Source organism: Cinclus cinclus, chromosome 2, assembly GCF_963662255.1.
Source record: "Cinclus cinclus chromosome 2, bCinCin1.1, whole genome shotgun sequence".
NCBI lineage: Eukaryota > Metazoa > Chordata > Aves > Passeriformes > Cinclidae > Cinclus > Cinclus cinclus.
Genome location: NC_085047.1, coordinates 28,659,354 through 28,677,798, shown reverse-complemented (window position 1 = coordinate 28,677,798; position 18,445 = coordinate 28,659,354).

Below are 18,445 nucleotides of genomic sequence, written 5' to 3'. Positions count from 1 at the left end.
TACTTACAGGCCTCGAAAAATCAGTGGGACCTGCCATGACAGCACTCCCTTCTGCTGGCGAACTACAAACAGGACGGGATATCGGAGGTTCTCGGAGCTGCTGTTCACGTACACCCGCACTGCATCTACCTGTGGGAAAAGAGTATAAGCTGAAGGTAGAGAAGAAGGCAGCTCCAAATCAAGGTGGGAAAAGCCTCTCCCCCTTCCTCAGTCTGACCAAGGTGCTGACAACATGCACAGGGAGATCACAGTGTTTATCACTAGACTAATTATTCAGTTCCAGAAGTCATTTACAGAAGTGCCTCTCTGCTGATGCTGCAGTCCAGAATCAGAGCCCTGTGCCCAGGTCGGAGGCGACTGTCAGACAAGATACAGTGGGCAAATGCAGAATACACAAGAGAGTTCAGTAGCTTCTGTTGGGAGCAATCTACATAAATTATCTTCCAAAAATTAAGCAAACAGACGCAGACACACAAGACAAAGACCCAAAGCTATAATTAAGAATTTTCTTGCCGAGACTCTTATGTACCCAACTCAATCAATGTTACTGGGAAAGTAACAAAGATGACATCAATAGCCAAGGATGAAAAAGCAGATTAGTAGCTAGCTCCCATGTAAACAATTCCAATAATTGACCATAATCTCACCTAACAAAACAGGAATACACTACTGACTACCCCTCTAGTGGACAAGAAAGGCCGCTTGGAAGAAAGGGTTTTTTTAATGCACCAGCAACTGAAATTTCTCCTTACATTTACACTGGCCACCTCATGGTTGCAGAGGTAGGACAGCTGTGGTATAAAACACCCTGAGTTCACTATTTGAGAAGCAAGAAGTTGGTCTGAAGCACATGGAAGTATCACCATTTCCATTTGTAAACAGCATTCCGTCAGCTCCCTCTCCAGAACTGTAGACACTGATGAAGAATACGAAATGCAAGAGTGCATAACTCATCATATGATAAGAAACAGTTCATCTCAATTAGAAATAATGAAATAATGAAAGCATATTAAGTAGATAATATATACACATTTTAAACCTGCCACATTCTGAAAGATTATAACGGATTCTCACTAGATCAGGGAAAGACTTCTCACAGATATTCTGACTTTACAACCTCCAAGAAGAGTAAAGGTACAAGGAGGTAGCACCTTCTGAAAAGAACATACAGAATTAGCAAAGTAGGAGAGTTATCAGAGACAGAAGCTTCTTACCCTGATGACACCAGTTTCAGAGAAATTACTAACATCTGCAATTCCAAGTAAAATAAAATTTCCTATTTATTCTTGTTTGGTGATTCTAGGCTCACATGGGAGTTGAGTCTAGTAGAACAAAACACCTTCCTGAAAACCATAATCATTATCGGTTTACCTGACATTATCACCATAATACAGAGGTGACAGCCACCAATTCCTAAAAAATTAGGTCTTCAACACAAAAAAACCCCAAATAATTTAATTAAACCCCTTGAAACAGAATGGCAGACATTAGATTCTCTTCCCATTGCCTTCTGACTTCTAAGCCTTTGCAAAGCTCATTTGGCCTGCTTTCCACTTTTTCCTTCCAGTCACAAAAACTACATATGCAATTTTGTTTACAAGTATACTTCACCATAAGGTGCTAAAACGAAGTTAAGAAAAACAGCACCACAAAGCAAAACACACCAGGAACACCTGAAGGGTGTCACCACAGCAGCACTGGAAGGTAACTCAGTGGCCTCCTTAGTCCCTGTAGCTGCCCTGAGGGAGCCAAGCCAGCACACATTGGTATAACTTGGAAAAACAGGGACTGGACTGAACAAACTCCTGCTTGTTTGTTGGTGTTTGCTGTGACAAGAAATAAGGACACCAAAGAAGTAACTGGAACTGAAAAAGAAAACAAATCTAAGGAGCACAAGGACACAATGATCAAGCCACTCTCCTGCAAGGACATGGAACAATTCTCCACCCATGGGGAAAATACACAGGCCAGTATCACTGCAGAAAGGACATATTTCAGCTACCTGTCCAGCAGCTTTTTGCCCATGAAACAGTTCAAGCAAGCCCACCTCCAGAGGTGAAGTGATTCTCACTTGCCTCAGGTTGGACATGGCTCTGTGAACCCTCCAGGGCTTGATGCCATGGGAAGCTCACATTAAACTCATAGCAAATAGCACTACTGGCTTATGTATCCTCAACTATCAATAAATACAAGCCAGAGATTAGGAAATTCTCTTCTCCATTGACTTCATGAATACATGCCATAACCCAGGACATGTATTATGCATTTATTGCAGATAGTCAGGTTTTCTTAACTGTATGTGAGCATGTGTACATTAAATGAGTACAATTCACTCCCAGCCCTCTCTGCCTCTCCTTATAGCAGAGGCATTCCAGTGCCTTCATTGGCTTTGTGGCTCTGCTCTGGATTCATTCCAGTAAGTCCATACCTTCCTTATACTAGGGAGACCAGAACTGGACACAAGCAGGATCACCTAGAGCCAGCTGACTATGGATGGAGACTCCACAGCCTCTCTGGGAGACCTGTTATGATGATTGACCAGACTCAGTAAGAAAATACAGTTTTCCCTCTATCCTAGAGAAGGGCAAGGGAAGGGAAACAAAAGCATTGGTGATTAATGCTCTGACAGAGAAAAGCCTGAAAAGTGTGAGAAAGTCCTTTCCCTCTGCTGTCATCCAGAAGCCAGACCCTTCATTTTGTTTCCCTCTCTCCACAAAACGAAGTTGATTATACGCCACCTAAAACATTTATTTAGCTTTGCTGCTGATTCCATTATCTTATAACACATATAGGAATATCAGGAGAGGGTGGTAAGAGTCTCAAGACTTGATACTCTTTTTAATCTAAGCACTTACCCACATGAAAACTGGCATATGCCATATTACTGCCATAATGACGTCTCTACATCCTTACTGTGCTCAGCACTCTGTATTTGTTCTCTGTAACAGGTGTTTATAGCTCCTTTGCCCTGCTCTCCCTAAAAGTCCATATTCAGGTGCCTTTAACTCTTTTTGATCTGATAATATCTGGGGCAATATCCAGCTGCATCAAGGCAGGACCACCTATGGCCTAAGTATGGGCTCACAGATGGGATCCATTACACTTCTTTCCCCCCCTCTCACCTTTCTCTCTGCACTCTACAAAGGCAAAGCCGCTTCCCAGGCCACATTTAAACACGATGCCTCAAACAGAGAGGAGCATCAGAAAGTTAGAAGCAACAATTATAGAGCAGCTCATTAAGATCCCACTGTACTTGAAATTTCACCTCAATATACCAACGATTCACTTGCAATGAATACCTTTGTACCTCTTAGATTTGCACATACACAGATCAATCAGGAGCATCACACTGCCTAACCCCATCACCATCTTTATTATAAAGTCCAGGAAACAAACTGGGTCATTAAGAAGCTGGACAGATAGCAATTGAGGTTCCAGTCCGTCTCGTTATTTACCCTGCTGCCATCACCACAGCAACACAGGGCCTCTTGTGGGCAGATGCTGCACTTCCAGTGGAGGGGCCAGATCCCAGTCCCAGGGTGCAGCTCTGGTCTCCCGTCACAGGATCTCAGGGATACAGAAGCAGCTCCCAACAGCTTTGGTTGATGGTCATCTTTCTTAGGCAACAGCTATTTCTGTGAAACACTGCAATAAAACAGGTGGGATTTGTCTGCTGGCCAAACCTGCACAAGAAGTTCCCAATTAATGGTTGAAGACTTGGAAATAAGCTTGGGCGTAAATCCAGCAAAATGTAGGTGCAATTATGAGGAAGCTTGGGAAAGTGCAGAAAGAATTACCATTTAACTGCAACTTGGGCTTCTCTTCATCTGTTGTCACTCACTCTCCAAATTAGTGCTACAGATTAGAAGGAACCCTAATTAGTTGGAGAAAGACATTTTCCCCAGCAGGATGAACTATCTAGCAGGAGCATCACAAGGGACAGGGATAAAAATCTAACACCTATGAATGGACGTTAATGCTTTTTTAAGCCTTCTTCTATTTGACCTACCTTAAACTTTTAATCCATGCTTTGCTTCTAGATTCTCTTGCCTTGATACAGACAACATATACATTTCCATGCTACAGATTTAATGAATTCACTACTGAGCCAATGCTAGCAATCCCATACTTCCCTTTGAAAGTCAGCATTTGGCATTTGCCTACAGCAAAATATTTTTAGAAGAGTGAAAAAAGCAGGAGGTGAAGAAAAAAAAAAAAAGGTGATTTATTTACTTCAAACATATTTCCCCCTCCACACCTTTCCAAAGGTTATTTCATTTTAAAAACAAGCAGTTCTAATGCAAGAGCCCTTCCTTGCTTCCTTCACTGCTCCCATTACACATACTTCTCCCTTCCAACACAAAACTTCATGCAGAGACAAGAGGAAGTCCTGTGAATAAGCGATGTTTTAATTTAAAATCATAATCATTGCAAAGACTACGAGTCTCCTCCGCATCCATCCCCACTAACATAGCACTGGTGAGATGAGAAGGAAGTTTTACCTGGGCAATAACAGGGACACCCAGGTTGCTGTCACTCCTGCACTGCCAGCACTGCTGAGGGACTTCATTTTGGAGCAGATCATTGCCAGCCCCACAGAATACTAGTTGCACCTTCCCCTTCCTTGTACACTCACAGTAGGAGGCTGGCTGCACTGGTATTATAATACAGTGCTAGACTTCATCTGCACCCTCCAAGCTGAAACCCTCATCCTGGGAAGCAAACTTGTGTACCAAATGCTCCCTTTGACAAGGCAGGCCCTGCACAAATATTTGTCAGCAATAACCATACTGCTGTCTTTTGTGCTGCGGGGCTGAGGCAGGGTCAGGACTGCTTCAGAGACTTCTGCTCCTCACATTCCTTCCCAGTGCCAAGGCTCTGCTGTCTGCAGGGGCTACTCGCCAGCCATGGTCATGATAGTTTTGTTTCTGAGATGACTGACCTTGAAGTTTCTCCTGTGTCTCAAGGTGGAAAGAGCAATAAGACAGCTGAATAAAGAGAGCGCTCTCAGCTCTGTATAAAAATGTGTTAGACCAGGGAAGACAAATATTTGTGCTTCAGTTCCACCAACACCATGGAGATAAGAGGAGAGAAGAAAAGAAAGAAAAGAAAGTACAACTGAATTCCATTCTCTAGATGGGAACAGGCAGAAGGAGCCAGCCCCAAATTCACACAGCTAAACAGAACCAACGTGGCTGAAAACATTAAACAAAATAAACCAGGCTCTTGTTGACATGAAAGAATCCTTGGACTGGTTATTAAATCTGCATTTCCCACAGAGATTACACATCTTAAAATTGTGGGGATGTGAATTTAAGGGCAAGGCCAGAGGTTGCAACACCAGTTTGTGCTGTAAGCAAAGGTTTTTCAAGACTTTGCCATGGTTTCCTTTCCAAAAGTTCCTGCTAAGCAAAGCCTTTGAGTCACACCAGGGCTCCACCACGACTCCACCACACCCACATGCCAGCCTCTCCTTGCGAGCCTGTTGGGATTACCAGTCCATGTTGCGACAGCACTTGGTCGTGCGCCTGCCAAGGCACCGGGCCAAGCCCATGGGCAGGGAACACATCCGGCAGGCAAACACACAGACTGCTGCTCACAATGAAAGCTCTCAGCACGGGACACGTGTACAAAAGCCACTGAACTGCTGCTGCTGGCTGCTGCACAAGGAAAAGGTGCTTCATTTTTATATAAACCCTGAAATTCAGTGAAGAAGGATTGAGCCAGATGGACTAGAGCAATCGAGGCAGTGAATGAATACCCCGTCAGCATTGAACTCTGCTGATCTTCCCACTGACAAGGCAATAGGTGAAGCTGAGACCTGGAAGGAAAACAGTTGAGACAGTGACAGGTTGCAGAGAGCTTCTTTTCTGCCATCTCATGAGATGTGAACACCACTCCTGGGTGACAAAAACAAGTGGCGCTCAAAGGATCATTCCCTTTCAGCCTTTCTCTGTCTCTGCGCTCCAATGTCAATAAGTCTTAATTGCCAAAGGCAATCTGTCAAATAACCTTGGCCCACAGTTTTCTTCCAGCATTTCTGCCAGGAGTATTAAATACCCAAAGCAGCATAAATGAAGAGACAGACTCTGGGTATGTCAAGCACAACCTTGAAAACATTAACATAATTGCTCCGGGATTAGTATTTTTCATTCAAATGTTTCACTTTGTGCAAATGTGCCATGTGAACTTCGTCTGCCATAGACTTTCCCATCAGTTCATTTGTTTGCAATAGTATCTATGAAGCATTAATGGAAGTAAGACAAATATAAAACATGATCATATTTATCTTTTTCCATTATTGAAATCTTGTCCTCTAACCAAGGTCACCAGGGAGTCTCCTGGACAGCCAGAGGAGAAACTGGGAGTTGCTATGCTGGATGAAGTAGGTACCTGTTTCTGAATGCCCTCAGACTTCAGGGAGATGTTAACAATAAAAAAATCCTATTTTTAACAGTCAGTTAAGGAACAAACTACTCTGCAATAATTGCATCTTCCTAAACCACAGCAACTGGAACTCTGGGCCAGGCCAACCCTTGAAACAAAAAGATTTACAACCTTTCCAAATTGTAATCTTGAAACTCCAAGCTCCTGGCAGTAACTCCAGGGATTGCTGTCAGAACATAGATACCTGGTTCTTTCTTGGCTCCCAAGTTCTTCACTTCAGTAACGCTCCGGATGTATACTGAATTGCATCTTGTAATGCATGATGTCTTCTTTTTAAACCACTTTCCATTATTTTAAACTACACTGAAGTAGCTATTTCTATGCTCAAAGAAAAGCATCAGTGTAAAAAAGTTAAGGAAAGCTGTTTCTGAAATCCTCTGTGGTTCTCCAAGTATACACAGCATGAAATTATGTTTGCTTATGCAAATGTACTAAACTATATTTTCAAACTGAGCAGATGGCACACCCTTGCAATATACCTTTAACAGTCTGCATTTCGATTCTTTAAATATCCCCTGAAATAGAAGATGAGGTCCATACAGAAAAAGCTTACCTCCCTACCAATAACTTCTGCACAAGTTATTTGAGGACATTTCAGTCTCTACTTACAATGCAAATGTATAATAAATTGCTGCACTGTTCTTGGAAAGAGTTCAAACTGAGGAGAGGCATTTTGATGAAGTTCCTCTCATTCAGAATTTGTTTTCTTTTTTAATCTAAACATGCTGGGGCTGGGGAAGGAACAACAAAACCTGATCAGCTTTGATTTTAAACATGACAATGTTTAAAAGAGGAGAATGACTAAGATTTAGAACAACATTCAAATTCAAAAGAGATGCTTTAGTTCAAGGACAAGTTACCGCACTTGACAGCATTAGCTTACACATTAGAAATAAAAATAAAATCCTTGCCAGCACCACAGTCACCATCTCAAAGTCTGCAGGCTACCCTGCAAGAAACCAGAGCAGCTTCCAGTTTTTTCCCTAAAGCCTGCAAACTGATAGCCTCTGTCAAGATGTACTCTCTTTTTGCCTCCTAGGTAGGGAAACCCACAAAGTGCAAAATCCTAGAAAGATAAAGACTAATCTGAGGGGATCTCAGGTGAAAAAATGGTGTGGGACATGGCTTTGCTTTGGACTGGGGATAGAAGCAACTTAGATAACCCACTTTTGTCCGATTTTTCAAGACTGTATTTTCTGATGCAAAAAGCAACAGTCAAGATTGAGATTTTAGTAGGTCCCCATACTTTCTCATAATTTCTCTCATCGTTTACTTTTATTTTCCCCTGTAAGCAAAAGCTTTTTGTGTGACCCTAAGCAGGGTGAGGAGTGTTCAAGAGAACCCACTGAGAAGCAACAAGCACATTCCAAGTGCTCTGTGGTCAACTCTGCCTATGCTGTCACCTCCTAGGGTTGGCGGTTTTCTTCAAGAAATATAAATTATGTACACAAGTTACTCCAAAGGGATTCTGCTAAACCTTACTTGGCTTCAGACATCATATACTATAATTTGCTTTGATTTTTTTTTTTATTTGACATTGTACAACTCAATGTCACATAAGGCATTTACTATTAAGTTTCAGAAATGGTATGCTGAGGTTCTTCCAATGTCCTGTGGTGAACAGACTAGAGCCAGCAACCAAAAAGCAATAGCATTCAGGCCCTGGAGATCCCATAATAACAGCAGCTCAACTGACATTAAGAGATATTCTCATGCAAGCATTTGTAATCTTCCCAATTTCTTTTATTTTTGCCCGCATCTTTGTAGCTGAACTGGTGAGGTTCCACTCAGCATTAATAAAAGGCAGAACTTCACATGTTGTCCTCACTACAGCTCAGGCTCAGCCTTCTCCAAACAGTGGACTGAAGTTTTATTGCATGCATGGTGTAGCTGTGGACTGAAAGCTGGGCTGGAGCCAAGACTAACATTATGGAGACCATGCGCAGGACACCATGGGAATACTTCATGGTAGTTTAGTTCCAGCCTGAAGGGTCCTACATGTGAAACCCAAAGCCAGCTCAGAAGCAACAGGTGAAAAAATTGCTCTAAGAGTTGTTATAAGAGACATGGGTGCTGCTGGAGTGAGACTTAGACTAGCGTGTCAAACAGCAGAGAACAGCAAACACAGATTTGATCACTGCCATTTATTAAACCAGGCTACCCTGTGTAGCAGATCAAGGAGTTACCCTGCAGCTAGGACAGAGGGCTTTGGTCTGAGCAAGTGACTAATCACACAATTCCTGAGGAACATATGGGTGAATTCCTGTTCTGGCTTCTTGCCTAAAGGAAAGCAAGTGCAACTACCATCCATATCTAGAAAACGAGACCCATTCACTAGAGGTCAGAGGAGCATAAATGCATCATACTCTTTGGCTGGAAAAGGCACTTGGTCACAAAATTTAAGGCATATAGTTGGAAGGCTTGTGATCTTCTTGCTAGTGTTGATACCGCTCTTCCTTTAGGACAGTAAACTTTTTCTTATCTGCACTCTAGAAAAAATGAAGGGTAATGCTGGTAGCAACCCTCCCTGGTAGCACACAGCCTCTCATAGACTGAAGGTAATTTTTTACCCATCACTCCCCAGACAGACTTCACAGACAAGACACTCACTCCAGGGCTACACATCCTCACACTGCACAACTGCTCAGTAGAGAAGCCACAGCTTAATCAAGTGTCAATCACAATTTATGATAAGAGTTGGGCCATATGGGAACTGAGACTGGGGCTCTGTTTCTAGTCCTGGCAAGGGAGGAGGAGGGAAATAGCACCCACTCTTTCTCTTAAAATAGGGGCAGCCCACTGCACAGCTTTGGAGCTCATCACAACCAACATGTACTGCATGAATGTCTAAGAACTGTGTCTGGATCACAGCAGCTTTGCCTACAAATGGAAAGTTGGAAACTTGTTCTCTTCAGAGATACTTGGTTTTCTAAATATATTCCAAGTATTTCCCAAATCATACATTCAGCTGACCTGTGCTCCAATAAGGAAAAAGAACTTCTGTTGTCTTCTTCCTTGTGATATTCTCCTGGACAATTTGCTACAGGACATACCAACCAGCACAATATTAGTGTAATTTGTGTTTTCAGCAAATTAACCATTAGCAACTGTCAGATCTTACAGTGGTGGAAAGTCTCATTCACTTTGAATTCCATCAGTATTCACACACACACTAGGCTTTTTGAAAACCCTGGTATTACTACAAACATAGAACTAAGCAGGTACTCTTATTTGTCACATAAAGCCTTCTCCAGTCAGTGGTAAATCCAGCAGAAAAATTCTACATCACATTTTTAGTTTTCTGAGCAGGAATGCACTGCACATGCAGCTCCAGCAAATCAGTAAAGGTCTCATTCCATTCTCTCTCCCAAGTAGGGACATGTGGAACATGTGGAATGAGAATGCCTTTTACCCCCATCTTGGATGTCTCCAGTGTAAATAATCCTAAAATAAAATAAACCTGTTTGCCCGTCTAATTGTTCACCAGGCTTCTAACAGTGCACATCTGCCTTTGCTTTTAGAGCACGAGTTCATAGCAACAAGTGACACAGTTGGTTTTATTACTGTATTTTTTTTACACTCTGAGTTAAAAATTAAACAAACAGCTGTACAGATGGGGAAATTTCAAAGAGCAGCTAGAAGGAAAAAAAAGGGAATTCAAAAAGCAGTAAGACTACCCCACTACAAATCAAGACCTTCCACCACGAGGAAGGAGTTTGTCATGTACCTTTGTTCACAGGACTACTCTCAAAGAGTTGCACCTCTTTGCAGCAGAGGTGGCTTTGCTTCTCCTCAGCACAGCTTTACTTTCACAGTTCCACCTCAGCAATTAAGGCCTAAATCCTAGTACATAAAAGACTCTCAGCTCTCTTGCCTCAAGACAAGTGTTTTGGCACAGCACACAGGAAGCCTTTTCCGCCTCCACAGACAGAGAGAAGAGACCTGGAAATGTATTTACACACAGAAGTTTCAGCCAGGTGATTTGGCCCGCATATAAGTATCATCATTTTTATTTTACCCACAAGTTGTACAGCAAGGAAGCCACAGGTGTCTAAACAGCTCTACCGCAGAGCCCTGAGTTGTGGTTTCTTCACCTTGTATATATCTGCTTATGAATACTCTCATGGGACTCGCTTTTCCCTCCTGTCTTGCATGCATTCCCATATCCCAAGGAATAAGGATGATAATGCACATTAAGAACATCCTCTGAGATCAGGCAAACACAACACTTTTCAGAAAGCAATAAGTCTCTAAAGCACCGAACAAGAGAAAAGGTCTTGTTCCCTCCTTTCTCTCATCCATCATTCAAGCACTGCTCTATTCAGCTACGTTTTCAAATGTGCATGTGCAGCCACAGCACATCACTAACAAGAAAATTTACAGAGGGTTGATGGATCACAAGCCAGCCCTCACATTTTGTCCTTATCCCCAAGTTTTCCCTTGCTTTGTAGGCCTGGCCTCATGACAGAGAGCAGCAGAGGGGGAAACAGCAGAAGTTACAGCATCATGAAAACAAATTCCTGTTTCAGAGCCAGATCACTCCTGACCTGACTTTGTTTCAGAGGAGAAAGCAATTAAACTCACCCACTGCAGCCCTTCCACATGGGGAATGCTCTTTTTATTCAATTAACTTTTCTGTAACTAAGGTTAATTGCCCATGTGGTATCTGCCTTGAATTACCAGAGGCTTTTGGCTAAACTGCCATCAGCACAGAGGCAGGAAGAGACCAAAAAGACCAGGAAGAGCAGAGAGCCCACAAGTGGCAGACAAATGGCAAACACTGGCTGGTATTCCCTCACTAGGAGTTCAAGGCTTAAGACTGCAGCAAAAGGCAATAAACTAATACACTGAATTTTTGCTGGACTTGCATTCATTCACAAGACTCAACAGCAAGAGGACAGCATGTCCCTAAACATCATCCCAGCTTTTGCATAAGAAAAACCTGGCCACAAGAACTTGGTTAAAGCCAAGATTTCCACTACCAAGCTGCTAAATCTTGAGCAGTTCTCAACAAAAGGGAGACACAGGAACACCAAGACAGCTCAAACTTTGACAATGCCAACAAGAGGAGATCCAGTCACGTTTGCATCTCATGTGTTCAGGGCTGCAGCTGGGAAAGGGGCTGCACACAGTCAATCACCCCAGTCAAGGTGAGCCACCTTCCACTGGCTCATCTCAGAAATGGCACCTGCGGAGCATGTGAGGAATCGCAGAACTGGAAGATCATCTTCAGAGATCATCTAGTCCAAACACCCTGCCATGGGCAGGGAGATATCTTCTCTATATCAGGTTGCTCAAAGCCCTGTCCAGCCTGACTATGAACACTCCCAATGACATGTATGCACAACTTCTCTGGACAACCTGTTCCAGTGCCTCACCATAAAAATAAATAAATAAATAATTTCTTCCTTATGTCCCACCCAAATCTATACTTTTTCAGTTCAAAAGTGTTGCTCCATGTTCTGAAATTACATTGTGGAAGGCTTTTCTTGATCATTTATTTTATGAGCTTTTTTTATACTGAAAGGCCATAATAAAGTCTCCCTAGAGCCATCTCTAGAACCTGTTCTAGGCATCCCTCATCAGAAATTTTCCTATAGAAGTCTATCTTTTGAAAGAGATTTTGTCTTCCAAACATTTTTCCTAGCAGGAGATGGTTGCATGGCCCTCTAAGCATATTCATGACAGTGCTTGGTGAACTCTGAATTGAAAAAACTATTAAATCTCAAACTGTATTTTCCCTTCTTAGATATGCTCTTGACCCTATCTCTGCAGAGACTTCATGTTCCAGCATACAAGACCATGGAGATAAGTCCATTAAAGCTCCTGCTTAAGTAAGACAGTAGTTTGTATCAAGCAGTCCGTACTTCATAGCCACAGAACAGCTCAGTGTCTAGAAGTAGCCTAGAAGTTGCATTTAGGTACCTGCAAACACCACTGAGCAGCCATGCACTTCCTCCCTGCCTCCTCCCACTAAGCTTTCATTGTAGCTCTCCAGGAGAGAAAGCTTTTTTTCCAGAAGGTGTCCAGCAAAAAATACATGGCTTCAAGGAGCACATTAAATTGAAGGAACAGGAGTAATTTTAACTGAAGTCAGTATTTGTGCTGTCTCTGCTAACAAGCCACAGATACCATCTGGACAGCCAACAGGCCCTCATCGTAATACCCAGTACTTGTAACACCTGAAGAAACCCAACTTACACCTTGACCAGCTTCCAAAAGGAGGCTCAAACCCAAAGTGTGCTTTTGGCCTCCTAATATCATTGGTGACACCCAACAGTTAAGTAAGGCTGGGCTCAGTTGCATCATAGCCCAGCCAGCCAACTGCTGGCCCATAAATACCAGGTGCATTTTATTACATAATATACAGTGTGGGAAAAAGCCATAGTTTCCATTTTCTATTGCTCTGTGCAACTGAGGACAGGAGGGAAGATTAATCTACCCAGTTCACAATTTTTTGGTACATCAGATCATCTTACTCAGCAATTAACGCCCAATCCAAACAACGGGGGCAGTTTCCAAGGTACCAGTTAGATACTTGAGATAAACACGACACAAAAAGTGGGGAGGGAGGAACACGCAATAACTGGGTATACATAAATGACAGGTTTCCTTCCATCATCAAACAGCCATGGATGGCTCTGGCCGTGCTGACCTGCAGCCTCCTCACACACCCCACCTGCACAGCCATGCCTCACCTCCCAGGCTACCAGGGGAGAGCACCCTGATCCTAAGGAAATGCATAGTGTGGAAAATGGCATTTAAAAAGGCGCATACACACACACACACTTGTTTTTTGGGTTTTTTGGGGGTTTTTTTTTGTTTTTGTTTTTTTTTAAGTTTGGCTTTTTTGTGGGTTTTGTGTTGTTTTTTAAAAATTATTTTTAATGTAGTGCTATTATCCTCACAATTCCCTTCCATACTTTAAACGCCTTCTGCTGCTAGAACCGCAGGATCGCAAACCCCCCTTTGGTGGTGGGGGGCACCAAACCACCTGCTCACCCCGCAGCTCCTGGGACGCCGGCACCCTCCCAGCCCGCAGCTCCGGGGAGCACTGCCCGCGCCGGGGAATGTGGGAAGGAGCCCGCAGGTGCACTGCGGCTCCCGACCACCGCGGAGAGGATGCGGGAGGATGCGGGCAGGACGGAGGGAGAGCTCGGCCCGCTCCCGCACAGCGGCGGAGCCCGCACCTCCCCGGCGCGCACCAACCCCCCCAGCCCAGAGGGTGAGGGGGACACGGTGCTCGCCCCGCCGCGGGGAACCCGGCGCTCCGGGGATCGCTCCTACCTGCCCGGGCTCGCTGCGGTAGGCGAAGGCGTAGACCCGCTCCGCGCTGATGTTCACGGCGCCCCGGTAGACGTGGCCGAAGGTGCCGGGAGCGGGGTTGTCCCCGGGGCCGCCCCCCGCTGCCGCCCAGATCAGGGCGCAGAGCAGAGCCCCGGGGGCCGGGGCTGCCCTCCCGGCCATGCGCTCCTTCCTGCCGACCCCGCGGGGAGCCCGCACTGTCTGTCCCCGGTAGGGCGGGCGACGAGGCTCTCTATCTGCGATTTAAATCAATAGCTCGGCGACACGGACGAGAGGTGGCGGGGGTAGCGCCGTACATCCCCGCCCCTCGCCCGGGGCATGCCGAGCAACTTTCCCCGGGGAAGGACCCTCCGCCGGCCGCCGGGGCGGGGAGGGGAGGGGAAGGGAGGCCGGCCGGCGGGCTGGCCAGCCCAGCCCAGCCCAGGGGAGGAGGGTCTCCTCTCTGTGACCGGCCCCAAATTCTGAGCCCAGCTTAGCAGCCGATGGACAGGGAGCGTTTCCTCTTGGGGAGCCTTGCCGTGAGCGCAGAGACACGCTGACATCGTCAGGCACGTGGGGATCAACATCTGCAGGGCTTCAACACTCCCTGGCCACCGCGTTAGGGGCGTCCTCGCTCCATGTTCTGCCGGCTTGCTGGAGCTGCAATCCTGTATGGTGTGTTCACTAACCTTTATTTTTGGCTTCTCATAAGTTTGGGATATATGGTTTAGTTGGTCCTTTAGTTCAACCTGAAGGTGCAGAGGCAGCAGCAAATGTAATTTCATTGATGTGAAAATGGCTTGGTGCATCTCTTTTTTACGTCATCCATGGAACTGGCTACAAACTATTCTGTGATGCTCTTAACCTTTTCAGTAAGATGAGAGAGATACTGTTGGGCTGTGAAAAGGTGAGAGATCTCTCACGACTTAACCCTCCTATGGTCTTCTGTTGAAAACACACCTAGGAAATATGTCGGATCCCATGGCATAGGGATGCACTTCTAAGTCAAAGAAAACAAGAGTTTTACTTATAATGAAATCAGAAGGGTTTTTCAGGCTGAAGATAAACTTTCAGGAGTCACAGTTTTATAAAGTCAGCCTGCAGTCTCTAACTGCAGTGACTCTGGCCCCAGAAACTTTCCACAAGTTGTGGGTTTTTGTTTTCAAGGCTGAGAGATTTCCTGGGGGGAGTCACTTGTTGTCTTTGGAGGAAAAGTTGCAAAGCTCAGCAAAACGAGCCAGCATGCCTTGTGCTGCCATTTTGATCTCCAGGCCCTTGTGTGATTTCTGCCAAGAGAAAAAAACTAAACAATTGTCAGTCAGTTCCATTCATCTTGAAGTAGGGTTCAAGTCACCCTGCCTTTTTCCAGAGTCTCAAGAAGTATCATTAAGGGTAAAATAAGACCATTGTGATCTGCTGGAAGATGGAGAATCCAACACAACAATTTTGCCTTTCAGCTTTGTGCACCATGCTCTGCAGAGCAGGAGACTTTATGACTCTATCTTGCCTCTTAACAAGACATGGCGCGACCTGTCCTTGGGGACTTCAAACAGCGGCGGCACTGGGAGACTTGTGGCTTCCGCTCCCTACCCTGTAGAGTCCAAGGCTCCTGAACCTTGCAACTCCTTTCTCACCGACTGCTCTTTGCAGATGCGCAGGTCCCTCTGCCAGGCCAGCAGCCCTCTAGCGTGTGCTGGAGGGAGGACACGAGGAAACTCATCTTCTCCCAGAGAGGAGACAACAGGAGGAGGTAAAACAGATAAGGGCCATGCCTGGTTCCTCAGAGCAATGTGACCGATGACACAAAGATGGTGTTCTGCAAACCAGGGTAGCTGTGGCAGCTGCAAATAATTTTTGCATCATTTGGTGTCACGTATATTTCAGACTGGGATATCAGTGCATTGTCCCTCTCTAGTTGTGTTGGTTTTGTGACAAAACGTGGCTCTTCATATAGTCCATATTTTCCAATGCAGAGTTAATGTTATTCTTAAAATGCTTTCCCTGATTAGATGTACATTATGGTATCTTACCAAAGACTACACATTTTCCCTCATTTTTACTTTAAGAATTCAAGTTTTCTAAGTGTCATACATTGTTCTTATGTTAATTTCATTTCATTATTTTGAGGCTCTTTTTGTGATATAGCAGTGGTAAACCTTTGTTGAAATCTTTGCCTCCAAGATGTGGTACTGCCTGACTTGGTGTTATTTGCAGAAGTTTGAAGTCAAAGGTCGACTTCACCATTCAAGTTGCTAATGAAAGTAAACAATCCTAGCAGACAGATCAGATCTCTTCATTTGATATACCTTCCTATTGACAGGAAAATATCCATTGCACCAGTTTGGCAATTGCTTTTAAATCACGCACTCCTCTCATGTTAATACCACCTAAGAACAATTTGCCTTTATGAGAGTGATGTTTGAGACAATGTCAAAAGCCCTACATGGAACATGTTTCACCTATTCCTTTCAGCACTTACTAAGTCAGTTATCTCCAAAGAAATAAATTTAGTTAGTTTGACATGATTTGTTCTGGACAAATGCAGAGTGCCTGCTGCTCATCACTTCACTGTTATTAGTTGCTTGTGCACTGATTAGTGCACTGATTGCCAAACAGATTGTTTCATTACTTTTCCAGATAACAGATGGAGGTTGGCTGACTTATAACACTTCACTCAGACCCTTTGATAAAGATGAGTAGCATATTTCCCTTTTTCATTAAACCTGGGTCTTGTTCTTGAAGGGCAGCATGTTCTTCGGAATAAAGAACCAATCCCTCTAAAAGACAGTATTCTCATCCAGATATACCATGGGTCTGAGTCAGTGGAAGTGATCTTGTACATGACACAGTACTCTGGCATCAAGAGCCAAAAGGGCCAGATGCTCCCTAAGGGATAGGGATCTGAGTGCCACAAAACAGAGAGGGGAGAGAGGGGCAGAGCAGGGACCTCACCGGCTAGGGCCCCATCCCACAGGATCTGAGTAAGACAAGCAGGGAGGGCCTGGATATGGAATGAACAAGGTCCAGATAGGTGGACAAGTCAATAGCAGTGGGTTACGTCTGAGGCCAACATAAGGTAGTGACTCAGGTTTGGTGATGGTAGTCAAGGACACACACAGTCCCATCAGCAGAAAGCCAGTCCCCAACAGTGAGGCAGATCTGAGATCTGGGCAGGAAGCCAGTCAGCGAGTCTGGACCAAAGGGATACAGATAGGGCTGCCACGTGGCTGTAGCTCCAGCTCAAGCAGAGCCAAGGACCAGAGCCTCCCCTGAAATGCAGCTGCCTTGTGAGAGGGAAGAGAGCCTTTGGTCAAGCTTGCCCACAGCCGTGATGCTAAAGTCGCTGCAGAGAAGAGGGGCAGCCCTCAGCTGTGCTGTTCCTAGGCTGCCAAACCTCCAGAAAGGGGGATGATGCTGTTGGGCCTTGTCTCTGGCTGTGTGGAAGGCACATATTTCATAAAAGAACCCATTTTTCCAGTATAAATAAAGCCCAGGATTGTGAATGTCTCAAGGGAAGGAGGAAATGTTCTGGATGAGAGGCTCACAAGAGAGTGGTTTTGAGTTTTTTGTTGATTTTTTTTTCCTCTATAGCACAAAACCAGAAAAACTCATTGTTGTTGGGATTAAAATAACAAAAAACCCCACCCCAAACCAGTAAAGAAACTATATTTCCCCTGGTAACCATGGCTGCAAAAAAAATCTAGGATAGAGAATATTATAAAGGAATTCCCTAAATCATACTAACTTAGAAAGGGAAATAGTATAAATGTATAATAAAACAAATTGTTTGGAAACATGATGGTTTAAAAATACTGTTTGTATATGTAGTCACTGTCTTATGTAAGCTCCTCTGCAAGTTAATAGATGCTGTAGATGCTCATTTGGTTTCTGCAGAGATAATGCCACATTTTCAAACTGCTGAAAATGCAGTATGGAGAATAATGAGAAGTGAAATGTAGACAAGCTTTAAAGATGTGTGATAGAACCCGCTCTGACTTTTCTTATAGGTGGGAAAAATGTTTGATGATATGCTGCTTGAATGAGAATTGTCTCTGGCTTATATCATAGTTGCTTGTATTAGGTATTTACCACTTATGTTTGATTGTAATTAATAATAGCAGAAAGGCTTAAGAGGTTTCAAAATAGATGATGTAATGACACAATTATGCCTTTATTGCTTTTTTCTTCAGTAGGCCTTGTTCTTCAAGGCAATTTAAAGCCATGTTGAGAGAGAATTCCAGATGTGCCCTTGATTTATACTTTTGTCTTCCGAATTTTCAGACCAACACAGATTGCTTTGCATGTATTTCTTTTCCCACAGGCTGAACTCTGATGATCACTTTCAGGTGATTATGATACCTATGCTGAGTGTCAAGATGGAAACTGAAGTCGACGTGCAACCTCCACATTTGCAGCACTTCATTAGAGCCAGCTGCTGAAAGTATTTCTCTAGTGCTTTTTTCTCCCCTCGTGATTTTCATCTTTTCCTTGTACCACATGCAAAACAATTCCTTCCCTCGATACATTAACCATTACTATCTGCATCTTCCATGAACTTTTTTACAGTGTTGCTGGTAAAGCCAGAATTACATTGATGGGGACCCTAAGCATCAGGAAGTCTTGGTGAAATTGAAAATGTTGTGAATGACAAGCTGATAAACCTTATGCCTTCAATTTCCAGCTCTAACAGACAAAATATTATGCTCACACTGTA